The sequence below is a fragment of the Lynx rufus genome, unplaced genomic scaffold (genome assembly GCF_022079265.1).
Source record: "Lynx rufus isolate CCGP_SWC_20201006 ecotype Redwood Valley unplaced genomic scaffold, mLynRuf1.p SCAF_7, whole genome shotgun sequence".
Lineage (NCBI taxonomy): Eukaryota > Metazoa > Chordata > Mammalia > Carnivora > Felidae > Lynx > Lynx rufus.
The window spans coordinates 54,739,733-54,751,753 of NW_025814889.1; the positions used below are offsets into that span (position 1 = coordinate 54,739,733).

At 40.4% G+C, this 12,021-nt stretch overlaps 1 long non-coding RNA gene across 1 annotated transcript; it reads left to right on the forward strand.

The window, feature by feature from the left end:
* The first annotated feature begins 542 nt into the window (after positions 1 to 542).
* Positions 543 to 3,796, forward strand: LOC124501508 (uncharacterized). Its single transcript, XR_006959777.1, has 2 exons — positions 543 to 666; positions 3,395 to 3,796. It is a non-coding gene; the product is annotated as an uncharacterized LOC124501508 (long non-coding RNA).
* The last annotated feature ends 8,225 nt before the right edge of the window (positions 3,797 to 12,021 follow it).

Consider the following 12,021-nt stretch of genomic DNA (forward strand, 5'->3'; position numbering starts at 1 on the left):
ATTCTGTATTGATCCAATAAGGAAAGGCCAGGAAGGAGGGCAGGGAAAAGAGGTGGGAAGGATGCTGGAGAAGTGCCAAGGAATAACCTCCCCTGCTTCATATTTTCCTCAACAGAGCTGATAATTTCTCTGGTGTGGAGGACCAAATTACCGTGACCCCTGCAAACCTACCTGCCCTTCCCAACTTGCAGGGCCTCTGGTCTGCAACCCAATCCACAGTCTATTTATGGTGCCAATGAAATACCTCCTGTCCAAATCCTACAGGGCTTGGACATCCAGGTGCACTTCGTGCCCAGCCTTCTTCCTCTCTGGCTCTGTCTCAGTTTTATTTCCAACCTCAAAAAGGAGAAATCACTTACCCATGGTCTTTTCCTACCTCAGAGGAGAGAGACCTGAGTAGAAAGTGCAAGTCAAACCCAGGGACAGGTAAGGAGGTTGGCCAAGCAGAGTCAGGAGTTGGAGTGGAGCTTAGAGAGTGTCAGACAGTTGGGGCCCTCAGGAGGTGGGGCCCTGGGGAGGCAGGACCCTAGGGAGGTGTGGCTTCTGGGGTTCCTATCTTGCTAAGGCCAGGGCAAGGAAAGGATGGGAGATGATGGAGGTGGCTTAGCTGGAATCCTGGAGGAAAGCTGGAGGTGGGCAATGGAAGACTAATGGGATCCTGCCTGGGTAAGTGGGTGGAGTGAGGACTTAAATGGGACTTTGTTCAGGACTTTGTGACAGCAAGATGTGAATTTAGAAGTAAGAAAGCTTCCTGGAGTCCGGGGTATGGAGAAGGTCCTGGTTGGCAGGAGGAGAGTGTAGGGAGCTACTTGGAGTCAGCCTGTGGTGATTTGGAGGCCAGTTCTATATCCAGCTAAAGAGAACACTCAGGAGTCCTTTAAACAAGGATAGAAGCACCCTCCCCAGCCATCTCTTCCAAAATCTCCTACTAGGTTCCTCTACCAACACCATTTATCCTACTGCCTCACCCATGTTTCCCATCACTGTATGAATAAAACTAAAAGAGAATTGGCTTAAGATTCACTAGGATGTATTTCCTGAGACAATCTCTCAGTATTCATAGCACATTCTAACTGAATATGCATTGAGCATGGTGCTGGAGGAATAAAGAAAAAGATACAGTCCTTGCCTAGAGAGCTTCCTGCTCTAGGCATTCAAAACATAGAGCTTCCAAGACCCTGGAATAGTGACCAAAGGAAGGTACCTCCTCCTTCCCATAACATTAATCTTCAAACGGAAGCAAGACTTCTCAGAGATGGAGAAGATGGAGCCTACTTAGAGTCTGGACTGAATACACAAATGATGGACCCAAGAAGCCATTAGTCTCAGGAAGAAGGGGCACTACTGCCTCTACTTGACAGTGTTGAAATCCCCCCCATACCAGAAATTACATCCCAGATAGGTCCCCTATACCCTAAATTATCTCTGAGAGGTCAGCAGAATCCTTGACTCTGCAGATTCTGCATCCCACCTTTTGCAACCTCTATCTGTCCCTTCTCACTGCCTCCCCCTGTGGTCCCCACCACCTGCTTTTCTTTCTCTGTCTGCCTTTCCCTCCCTCTCTGTGTGCACTTCCCTGGCTATTTCCTCAGCCCTGGCCTCATGTTGATGGATCTGTCTTTGGCTCTGGGTGTATGGCTTTCAGACCCCCTGAGCCTGGGTCTAACTCTTGTCTCTGAGACAGTGTCTGTCTCTAATATCTCTGGCCTCTGGGTGTCACTTTGTATCTGTCTTTGATCTTTCACTCTGCTCTCTGGATATTCCTCTTTTTCCTCTCTTTTGTCTCTGGGTATGTCTCCCTGTCTTGTTCCACTGCCCACTGTCTCTGTTGACTCTGTGTCTTGATCTATTGGACTCTACAGGGTGCTAAGACTGGCTCGCCTTATTGATCCCATCTGTCAGTCTTGGCTTGAATTTACTGGACATTTCTGTCCCTGTATCCATTCTTCCTTCTTCTGCCTCCCCCTGCCACCCTGTGGTTACAAGTGTAGGCTGGCATGGAGGGTGGGAAGGGGACTTTGCCGGCAGCACTTTGAGTGGAAGATGGCTGGTTGGCAGGTTAGCCTGTAGCTTAGGCTCTGACTGAAGCACTCTCCTCACAGCACATTCTCTAGGACTCCAGATGTGGGTTGCCTCCCTTCCTGCCATGATGGCTGGTCATTTCTTGAGGTTTTGTCCTCCCCCCTCCCCCAGCCCATCAATTGGGAGCCACTGGAAATTCTGGAAGGGCACTATAGGTCCCCTTTTACTTGGTATCAATGTGTCTGGAGCATTCTGTAAGAAGAGAAATGAGGAGAGGCAGGAGGCCCACTGGAGGTGCTTTGCTGGAGGGGAGTGGGGTGTGAATACAGAAAGCCTGTAATCTTTGCCTCTGCACCCTGGACAACAATTGCCCATGGGCTCCTTGCACCCCTCAGATAGGAACACATGGGCAACCAGTCTAGGGAAGAGATAGGAAAGGGACCAGGTATTATGTGTGTCCCTCTTTTATTCCCTCTCAGCACCTATAACCCTTCTTATACATAGGAAGCTCTCAAAGTCATTGGATTTTATTTCACCAGGTCTCTCAAAACTAAAGCAGTGGAACCCAGTCTCTTTCAATATTCCCTCCCCTCCCCACACTTGCTCACTCCCCCAGCAATTAGTATCTGCTGCCAGGACAGTTTCCCCTGCCAAACTTTCAAGCACCCCAGTGACCATGGGTCCCCAGCTCTTGCCTCAATCCCCTCCTCTTGCCTCCTTTACTTGGTGCCCACCCTCCACCTCCCCTCCTCTTGCCCACTCAATGCAACTTGACCCCATGGGTGTCTCCCCAAAGTCAGGAAGTCACTAATGAGCATTGAGTAGTAGAAGGGGAGGGCCAAGGGCAGCCTGGTGGGTGGGAGGGATTCCAGAGCTAGTGGATAAGAAGTCCTGTCAGCATTTTTCAAATATGCCTTTTCCCTCCATCATCCCTGTCTCTAACCTCCTAGCTCATGCTAATCCATCTCACTGCTGAGGCTGATGGACTGAGTTTATCTGCAAATTTGCAGAAGCCTAGATGAATAATGCCTGTTCTACTCCAGATCTATTTTCTCCAGGAATGCCATTAGCCCCTGCTGTCTGTGTTTGAAAACTCCCAGGTAGTTTTCAAAGGGTATCTAAGGCTGTAGATGGAACCCAAGGAAAAAGAGAAATTGCTCTTTTGGGTCAATATCTTGATCTCAGCCCTTGTCTCCACTGCATATCCCCCAAAGCAGAACTTAAAATGTCAGGTAATGGCAAAGAGGGTGAAATCTCAAGAAGACTCCCAGCCTCAGGAGGTCACGATGGCTCCAGAAACCAGGTGAGATGGCGAGAAGATGAGGTAGAAGAAACAAACATTATTTCTCCTGAAATGTGCAATTTCCACCAGCGGGGAAGGACCACTATGCTATGGGCTTGAGCAGAACCTTGTCAGCAGTGATGTGGGAAGAGCTCTGCATCCACAAGAAGCTGGCAGACAATGGATCTCCCTGCAGAGCTGGCCCTGGGTCCTGGGGCTGCCCAGGCTGGGGGAGTCTTTGGCTCCAGCAAGAACCCATGAATTTCTGAATTCAGGAAACTCCTCTTAGAGTTCTTTCCACTGGCATCCCTTATTCCCTTTGGCTCCTGAAATGCCATCGCCCACTCCAGCCCCCTTCCATTTCCTAGTCCCCAACACTGGAGGTGCTGGCATAGAAGGGTCGTGTGGCTTTTTGGTGTCATACAAAATGTTTTTTAAATAGCTCTTCTTAAAAATGTGACCCATACAATAAATGACCTCACCTGAACCAGACTACAAATTGGTGGAATTTATGTCTTCCAAGTCTAAGGACAAGATGCAAATTTGCTCTCGCTTTTAGCTTGATGTGTTTGAGTTGACATGTTCAATGTCAATCATTGTTGCTACCAAAGATGATTTAATTGAAGATCATTTTGACAGCTGGAATTCTAAAGTAAACCTGAAAATATTTTCAACATTAAAAAGGAGAAATTTTCTAAAATTTTCATATAAATCTATCTCAGGTTAATGTGAACTTAAAAAAAAATAATGGGTAAGATGATGCAGTATTTGCAGTATTTTTTGAAACAAAATATTTTTTTTCTTTTTAAAATAGATAAAATTCTTTGATACAACCTATTTCTAGTGTCAGTATTTTATAACAACTAAAATAAATTATCCACATCTGTTTGATACCATAATTTAGTCTTCCTTTTCTTTTGCAAGAAAATGTGCTTTATTTTTTATACCTTCATTTTATGGGAACTACAAGAAATTTTAATAAACAAAAAGTATAAATACAAATTGTTGTTCCTTTCTTTTCCCTTAGTATAATAACTAGCTGTGAGAAATATTTTATTTATTTATCAGAAAACAATCTGAATTTTTCTTATCTTCACTATAACTGATGTTAAAATGTTGCTAAACTAAAATGGAAATTAGTTAAACATCAAGATAATTAAACAATAATTCAATTAATGACCTTTCCCCATTTCCTCTGGGAGCTTGAGTTCCAGTCTGTTCTTCACTTTGTCTTCCCTAAAGGGAAACTAACTTTCATAATATACAGGAAGATCTTGACCCTGGAAAATGAATGAAAGGTCTTTAGGGGACTTCCAGGTAGTCTCATGATCCACCCAGTTGCTAATTCATTCAGGGCATTTACATTAAGCACTCATTACTAACTGGAGACTGGGGATACAAAGGGAAGCTAGTAATAATCCTTAAGATTAAGGAGTTTATGGGTTGGAGGTGGGGGACAGGTTGATATGAGTCTAAATCCAGGGAATGACAAGGTGTTACTGGAACATATAGAAAGGACACATAGGTCAGTCTTAAGGACATTCAATAAAGATTCTTAGGGGAGGTGATGGCTTGTTGAAACCAAAGGTCTGTGAGGATTTAGCTAGGGGAAATTAGTTGGAGGAAAAGCCTCACAGAAAAAGTTATGTGCAAATGTTAAGAAAGAACATACCATATCCTGGGTTCTGCCAGTGTAGTTCAATGTAGTTAGAGCACAGTGTGAGTGAGATCATGTGAAAATAAGAAGCTACAGAAATAAACAATGGGCTGAAAGCACTAGTTCCTCCTCCCAGAAACGTTTTGTTTGGTTGTCTAAGCTAGAAATTAGGCAAAATTGCCTACTATTTTCAAAGCACAATAATTATTAGGGTATCAGTAAATATCAATAATTACATGGTAGGTTTTCCCATTTATATAAAATGGCTATTTCCAGAATTTAAAGAATTAAAGGGGGGTTGTAATTACCAGTTTTAGAGTGAGCCATTTAGAGAAATTGTACCTTCTTAATATTATAATACAACCCCAAGGGAAAATATCATTTGAGACAGTAAATGCAATAGTAAATAGCAAAATAATGAAAAATAGTGAATAATGAGAATATAGTAAAAAACATTTCTTAAAAAATTAGCCATTTCTTAAAACAAATGAATATTACAAAATGGTATTAGCAGTTAAATTAATATTGGGAATATTTAATTCAGCCTTCACACATGCTATTTACTGGAAACTTGGGAGGAATGTTCATTTATTTTGACAAAATGGCAAGCAACTTGCTATAATACTGGGAATTTTAGCTGAGGTCAAAATTGTAAATGGAAATAACTTCTCAGTGAATAATTCACTAGTATTGCTTTGCTTTAATATGTCATGAATAACGTGCTTCCAAAATATACAATCTTGGATTGCTAAGCAAAAGGTGGGGAAAGATAATATTGCCTAAAGCATGAGAGTTTAAAAACTGTCCCTATGCCAAATTTCTCTCAGGAATGAATAGTGAAAACTTTGAGGCAGTTCACTTATTCTGAGACTGCTCTGTCCTGTGAGAACTCTGGTCTGTGTTTAGACAATTTTCCCAGCTTCTCTTGGTAATCCATCTTCTTTACTTTGTTTTGATTTCTTTCTTTCTTTCTTTCTTTCTTTCTTTCTTTCTTTCTTTCTTTCTTTCTTTTCTTTTCTTTTCTTTTCTTTTCTTTCTTTGTCTTCTCTTTATCAAATCTACATGGAAAAACTACATTCAGGTGTAGTGACAGTAAAATAAAACCTTGGAATCAGAGACATGTTTATGCTTCTGAATCACAGCCCAAACCAGTATGCAAGGACACTAAGTGTAAGCTGCTGGACATCTGTAGTTCACATTCTCAGGATCAGGCACAGGCTCAGGATGCAGTCTCTCAGCTTGACTTCTGCTGGCAGAGTACAAACTCTCCCAGCTGGGCCACCCCTAGTCAGTAAACCACTAGGAGAGTGAGAGCATGGAGGTAGTGCAAATTCCTTTCACAGTGGGAAGTTTGTGGTGTTGGGGGTGGCTTCATGGGTATTACCTGTGCTGAGCAAATAGGCTGGAGCACAGAGTTCCACTTCTTTCCCAACCCCAAAGGCAGTGGCTCTGTAGGTACCCTGTCACCTCTCTCCATGTCCTTCTTCCAGATCCATCTTTAGCTCTTACTAACTGCCCCTCACCCCCACGTACTTTTTTTTTTAATTTAAATTTTAGTGAATATACAGTGCAATATGGGTTTTAGGAGTAGAATTTAGTGATTTATCACTTACATACAACACTCAGTGCTCACCCCAACAAATGCCCTCCTTAATACCATCACCCATCTACTAAACATCTCCTTCCATCAACTTACAGTTTGTTCTCTATCATTAAGAGTATCTTGTGGTTGGTTTACCTCTCTTCTTTCCCACCACCCCCTTCCCATATGTTCATCTGTTTTGTTTCTTAAGTTCCATATATGAGTGAAATCATATAGTATTTTTCTCTCTCTGATTGACATATTTCACTTAGCATAATGCATTCTAGCTCCATCCATATCATTCCAAATGACAAGATTTTATTCTTTTTGATGGCTGAGTTATATTCCATTTTATATGTATATGTGTGTGTGTACATATATGTGCATATATGTGTATATGTATATATATGTGTATGTGTATATATGTGTATATATACACATATGTATATGTGTATATGTATATATGTGTGTATGTATATATATATGTATACATGTATGTGTGTGTATATATATATATATATATATATATATATATATGCATACCACATCTCTTTATCCATTCATCAGTTGATGAACATTTGGACTCTCTCCATAGTTTGGCCATTGTTGATGATGCTGCTATAAACATCAGGGTGCATGTAGGCCTTTGAATCTATATTTTTGTATCCTTTGGGTAAATAACTAATAGTGCAATTGCTTAAGGATAGGGTAGTTCTACTTTCAGTTTTTTGAGGAACCTCTATACTGTTCTCCAGAGTGGCTGCACCAGTTTGCATTCCCACCAGCAGTGCAAGAATGTTCCCCTTTCTCCACTCCTTGCTAACACTTACTGTTTCTTTTAGCCATTCTGACATGTGTGAGGTGGTATCTCATGGTTCTTTTGATCTGCATTTCCCTGATAATGAGTGATGTTGAGCATCTTTTTGTGTGTCTGTTTTCCATCTGGGTGTCTTATTTGGAAAAGTATCTATTCATGTCTTCTGTCCATTTCTTAACTGGGTTGCTTGTTTTTTGGGTATTGAGTTTGATAAGTTGTTTATAGATTTTGGATACTAACTCTTTATCAGATATGTCATTTGCATATTTCTCTCATTCCATAGACTGCCTTTCAGTTTGTTGATTGTTCTTTTTTTTTAACCTTTATTTACTTTTGAGAGAGAGAGAGAGAGAGGAACAGAGAGAGAGGGAGACACAGAATTCAAAGCAGGCTCTGAGCTGTCAGCATAGAGCCTGATGTGGAGCCCTAACTCTCGAACTGTGAGATCATGACCTGAGCCAAAGTTGGATGCTTAACCGACTGAGCCACCCAGGCACCCCAGTTGATTGTTTCTTTTTCTGTGCAGAAGCTTTTTATCTTGATGAAGTTCCAATAGTTCATGTTTGCTTTTGTTTCCCTTGCCTTTGGAAACATTTCTAGTAAGAAGCTGTGGCCAAGATCAAAGAGGTTACTGTCTATATATTCTGGGATTTTGATGGTTTCCTATCTTACGTTTAGTTCTTTCCTCCATTTTGAATTTATTTTTGTGTATGGTGTAAGAAAGTGGTCCAGTTCCATTCTTCTGCATGTTGCTGTCCAGTTTTTCTAACACCATTTGTCGAAGATACTATCTTTTCCCACTAGATATTCTTTCCTGCTTTGTTGAAGATGAATTTCCCATATGGTTGTGGGCCCACTTCTGTGTTTTCTATTCTGTGCCATTGATCTATCTGTCTGTTTTTCTGCTAGTATCATACTGTCTTGATGATTATAGCTTTGTAAAATAACTTGAAATCCAGAATATGATGCTTCCATTTTTTTTTTCAGGATTGCTTTAGCTATTTGGGGTCTTTTGTGTTCCATACAAATTTTAGGATTGTTTGTTCTAGGTGCCCCCATACTTTTCTTGCTTTCAGATATTAGAGACTGTGTGGTGCCCCTTGGACCAAGTTCTTAGTACCTCACAAGTTTCGCCTTAGGCATAGGGAGGAGGAAGGGAGAACAAGTTGTTAGGAGGAACCCCAAAACTGCCTGAACCAAACTCTGGTCCTAGTTATGGCAGAGCAGACAAGAGGACTTAAAACTAGTGATACTTAGTCAGAAAATTCACCCTCCTTTTTAATTAGTGTATTGAATTCAGCTTCCAGATAGATGCTAGGTCCTTAGTTCATTTTAAATAATTGATAAGACCTTATGTTGTTTCCTATGTCTAGTAAGAGACATAGATAGATTTAATGCAGTTGGGGAATGCTTTTCTGATTATAGTGAATAATCAGACAAAATATATACATATATACATTCCAAAAAGGACTATTCTGTTGATATAAAGTAAACATAAGTGATCACTGAAGTCACAGAAATAGTGCAAGAAGTGCGAGAGTTGTTTTCAAACTTGTAATCTTTAGGTGTGTATTTTCCATTTTTGCACTAAGCAAACACCTGTGATCCAGACTGTACTAAGGGCTGATTAGTCAGTTATAAACAGACAGATAAATATATGACAGAGACCATAAATGCCTTTCCTAACCTCTAAGAAAAATTTCCTGGGCATCTGGGTAGCTCAGTCGGTTAAGCATCTGACTCGGTTTCAGCTCAGGTCATGATCTCACTGTTCATGAGTTCAAGCCCCACATCGGGCTCCACGCACTGACAGTGCAGAGTCTGCTTGGGATTTTATCTCTCTCTCTCTCTTTCTCTCTCCTGCTCTCTCTTTCTCTCTCTCTCTCTGCCCCTTTCCCATTCACTCTCTCTCTTTCAAAATAAATAAACTTTAAAAAATAAAAATAAAATAAGGAAAAATCCTGTTATTCCTTTTCATAAGACCTTGTTGTTTTTTTTTCCAGGCGTTTATCACACTCTGTACTTTTTCAACATTTGTCGTCTTCTTTTTTGTCTATTTCTCACTAGGAAAAACTCTATATTTGAATGAGGAAAAGAATTAATGGTAAATAAATACATTGTATAGGAATAAATTTACTGTTGGGACAAAAATTTCCTAATAATATGATCTATACCTGAAAGTATCATGTGGAGACCTATGTTAACAATATATCTTTAATTAATATTCATAATGCTCCTACTTCTACATGTCTACCCATGGCCTCTTTCCCTACAACTGTATACCATGAATGAAAGTTATTTAACAGTTCTCTAGCTCTGTGTTAAGCCCTGTGGAGAGAATATAAAAATATACAGGGCACAGTCTTCCCACCCCAGAAGCTTACAGTTGAGTGAGGGAGAAAGGGAAGACACAGGGTAACCACAAGTGAAGACAGTGTGGGAAAAGACAGCTATGGTTAAGACTGAAACAAAGGATTAGAGGATATCAAAGAAAATAAATTGCTTCCGATACAGATTACCCAGGAAGGTGTGAACAGAGGTAACATTTAAACTGGACTGTGATGACTGTGTAGGATATCAGTACTCAGAGACTGAAAGCACGTTTTTCCAAGGGAAAAACACAGTTACTAGGAAGGATTTCTTGACTTTGGGCATCATTTGATACTGGATTTCTGTTCAACATGAGAGACTGAAAAGACCAGTGAAATTCAAAGTAAAACTGCAGAAGCTGGAGGTTATGAATACAGAAGACAGGAGCCAGGACCTGTGTCCCATATCAGGTTCCATTTATCCCCACTTCTCCTGTACCTGGTCTTCTTGAAGGGGTATGGGGTTCAAATGGTACAGGGTACCCATTATGCCTCCATCTATATGTCTCTCCTCTCCTGTCTCCCATCTACGAAGTCCTTTCTTAAAGAAATGATTTCTTAATCTCATTAATGAGGAGAGAACAAAATACAGACAAGCATAAAGTACACAAATTAAGTCAGGAAATTTGCATACCCAGGGAAAGAGAGAAACCCTTTTTACGTCCATCACTATAGCAAATGTTCCTCATCTTCTGATGCTGTATGTCAATAAATATCTGTATTTCCTCCTTCTCTATAAAAGAGATGGTGTGAAATATCAGATGTAAAGTAAAGTTTGTCATAAAAATCCCTCATAAAAAAGTCTCTCAGGTACTGGCATTGGAAGGTAGGGGAGGGGGTTCCTTTGCTCTGTCTGCTCTTAAACCAAGTGCAGATCATCCTGTCTCCTACTTCCAGGACTTTTGCTGCAGATTTTCTAAAGATGTAAACAGAGACACTCAGCTCCTCTTACCATCCCAGCTTCTGTCAAAGTTCATTGCTTTTTTTATGAAATTAGTTCCACAAATGACCATTTTTTCACAATCTCAACTCTAGATTCCTAAATTAGTATAATATTTAATTCTCCTCTTTCTGAAATGGCTCAAATAGAGTCCCACTTGAAAGCAAAGAAGTAAATAAAATGTCTTCTCTTAGTACCTTCCATGAGGGGTTCTAGGAGAGAGGAGGTGGTTACATGAGTGGTGTGCATGCAAGGGCAGCTGTGAATTAGGCTAGAAAGTAAAAGACAAGAGATGATTGCCTTGCGGCTGCTGTTTCTCTTTCTCCGCAAACCTCTTCTGATTGTAGCATATTTATAGGGGCTCCAAGTAACCCAGAATCTTAGCCATAATCTTCCAAGAAAGAAAACTCATTGATGTTTCCTAGAGAAGTAATGAAAAGTGAATATCAGGGTTTGGTATAAAAAGACCAACCACGGCCAAGAGTGGAAGGCAGCTAGTTCTTTATACCCCATTGAACTCCTTCAGGATTTGTAAACACACACACACACACACACACACACACACACACACACACACACACGTACATACCATACCCAAAAAGTCTAACAAATATCCTCATGTGTTTAGACCTACCGAGAAAAACATACCCACTACTTGGTGCACATTCCATTCAGATTAAAACACATATGTCCATATAGTAGGCACACACACATGACTTTGGCTGTGGTACTTTATGAATATATTTACCCAGTTGCACTCTTTCCAAGCTCTTGACTGCAGGGTAGTGCACAGTGAAGGTGAATAAGAGAATGTCTGAATATAATCTTACATGTCTCATTGAGTGTGTGTCTGACTACATACCACAAAAGAAATAGAAATTGTTTTCTAATTATTCACTATTTGTAATTATCCACTGCCTTTAAATTATCTCTATGCCATCAAGTTTCAATGATCATCTATCCTTACTGATCTGTTACTCTATGCAGACTATGTATAGCTCAGGGATTGGCAACAGGAGACTTTGCTCAAACTTGATACAAATCTTAGCTTCACTACTCACTTGGCACAAATTACTTAACCTCTCTGAGCCTTATTTTCAACTTTAGTAAAGTGAGCATAACAATGTTCACTCATAGAAATTCTGTATTTAATAGGTGATTATGTACAGTATTTGAAGAAAAGCATAGGGCATAGTACTGAACAAATGGTGGCTATTACTATCATCACCATTTTGGGGGCATTGGAGATATAAAGAAGTAATACATAAAAAAGTTTTTCTTTTCCCTTAAGAGGTTTTCAAATCTCATCAATGAGACAAGATAAATACATGGAGAGAGAAGTACATGGAAAC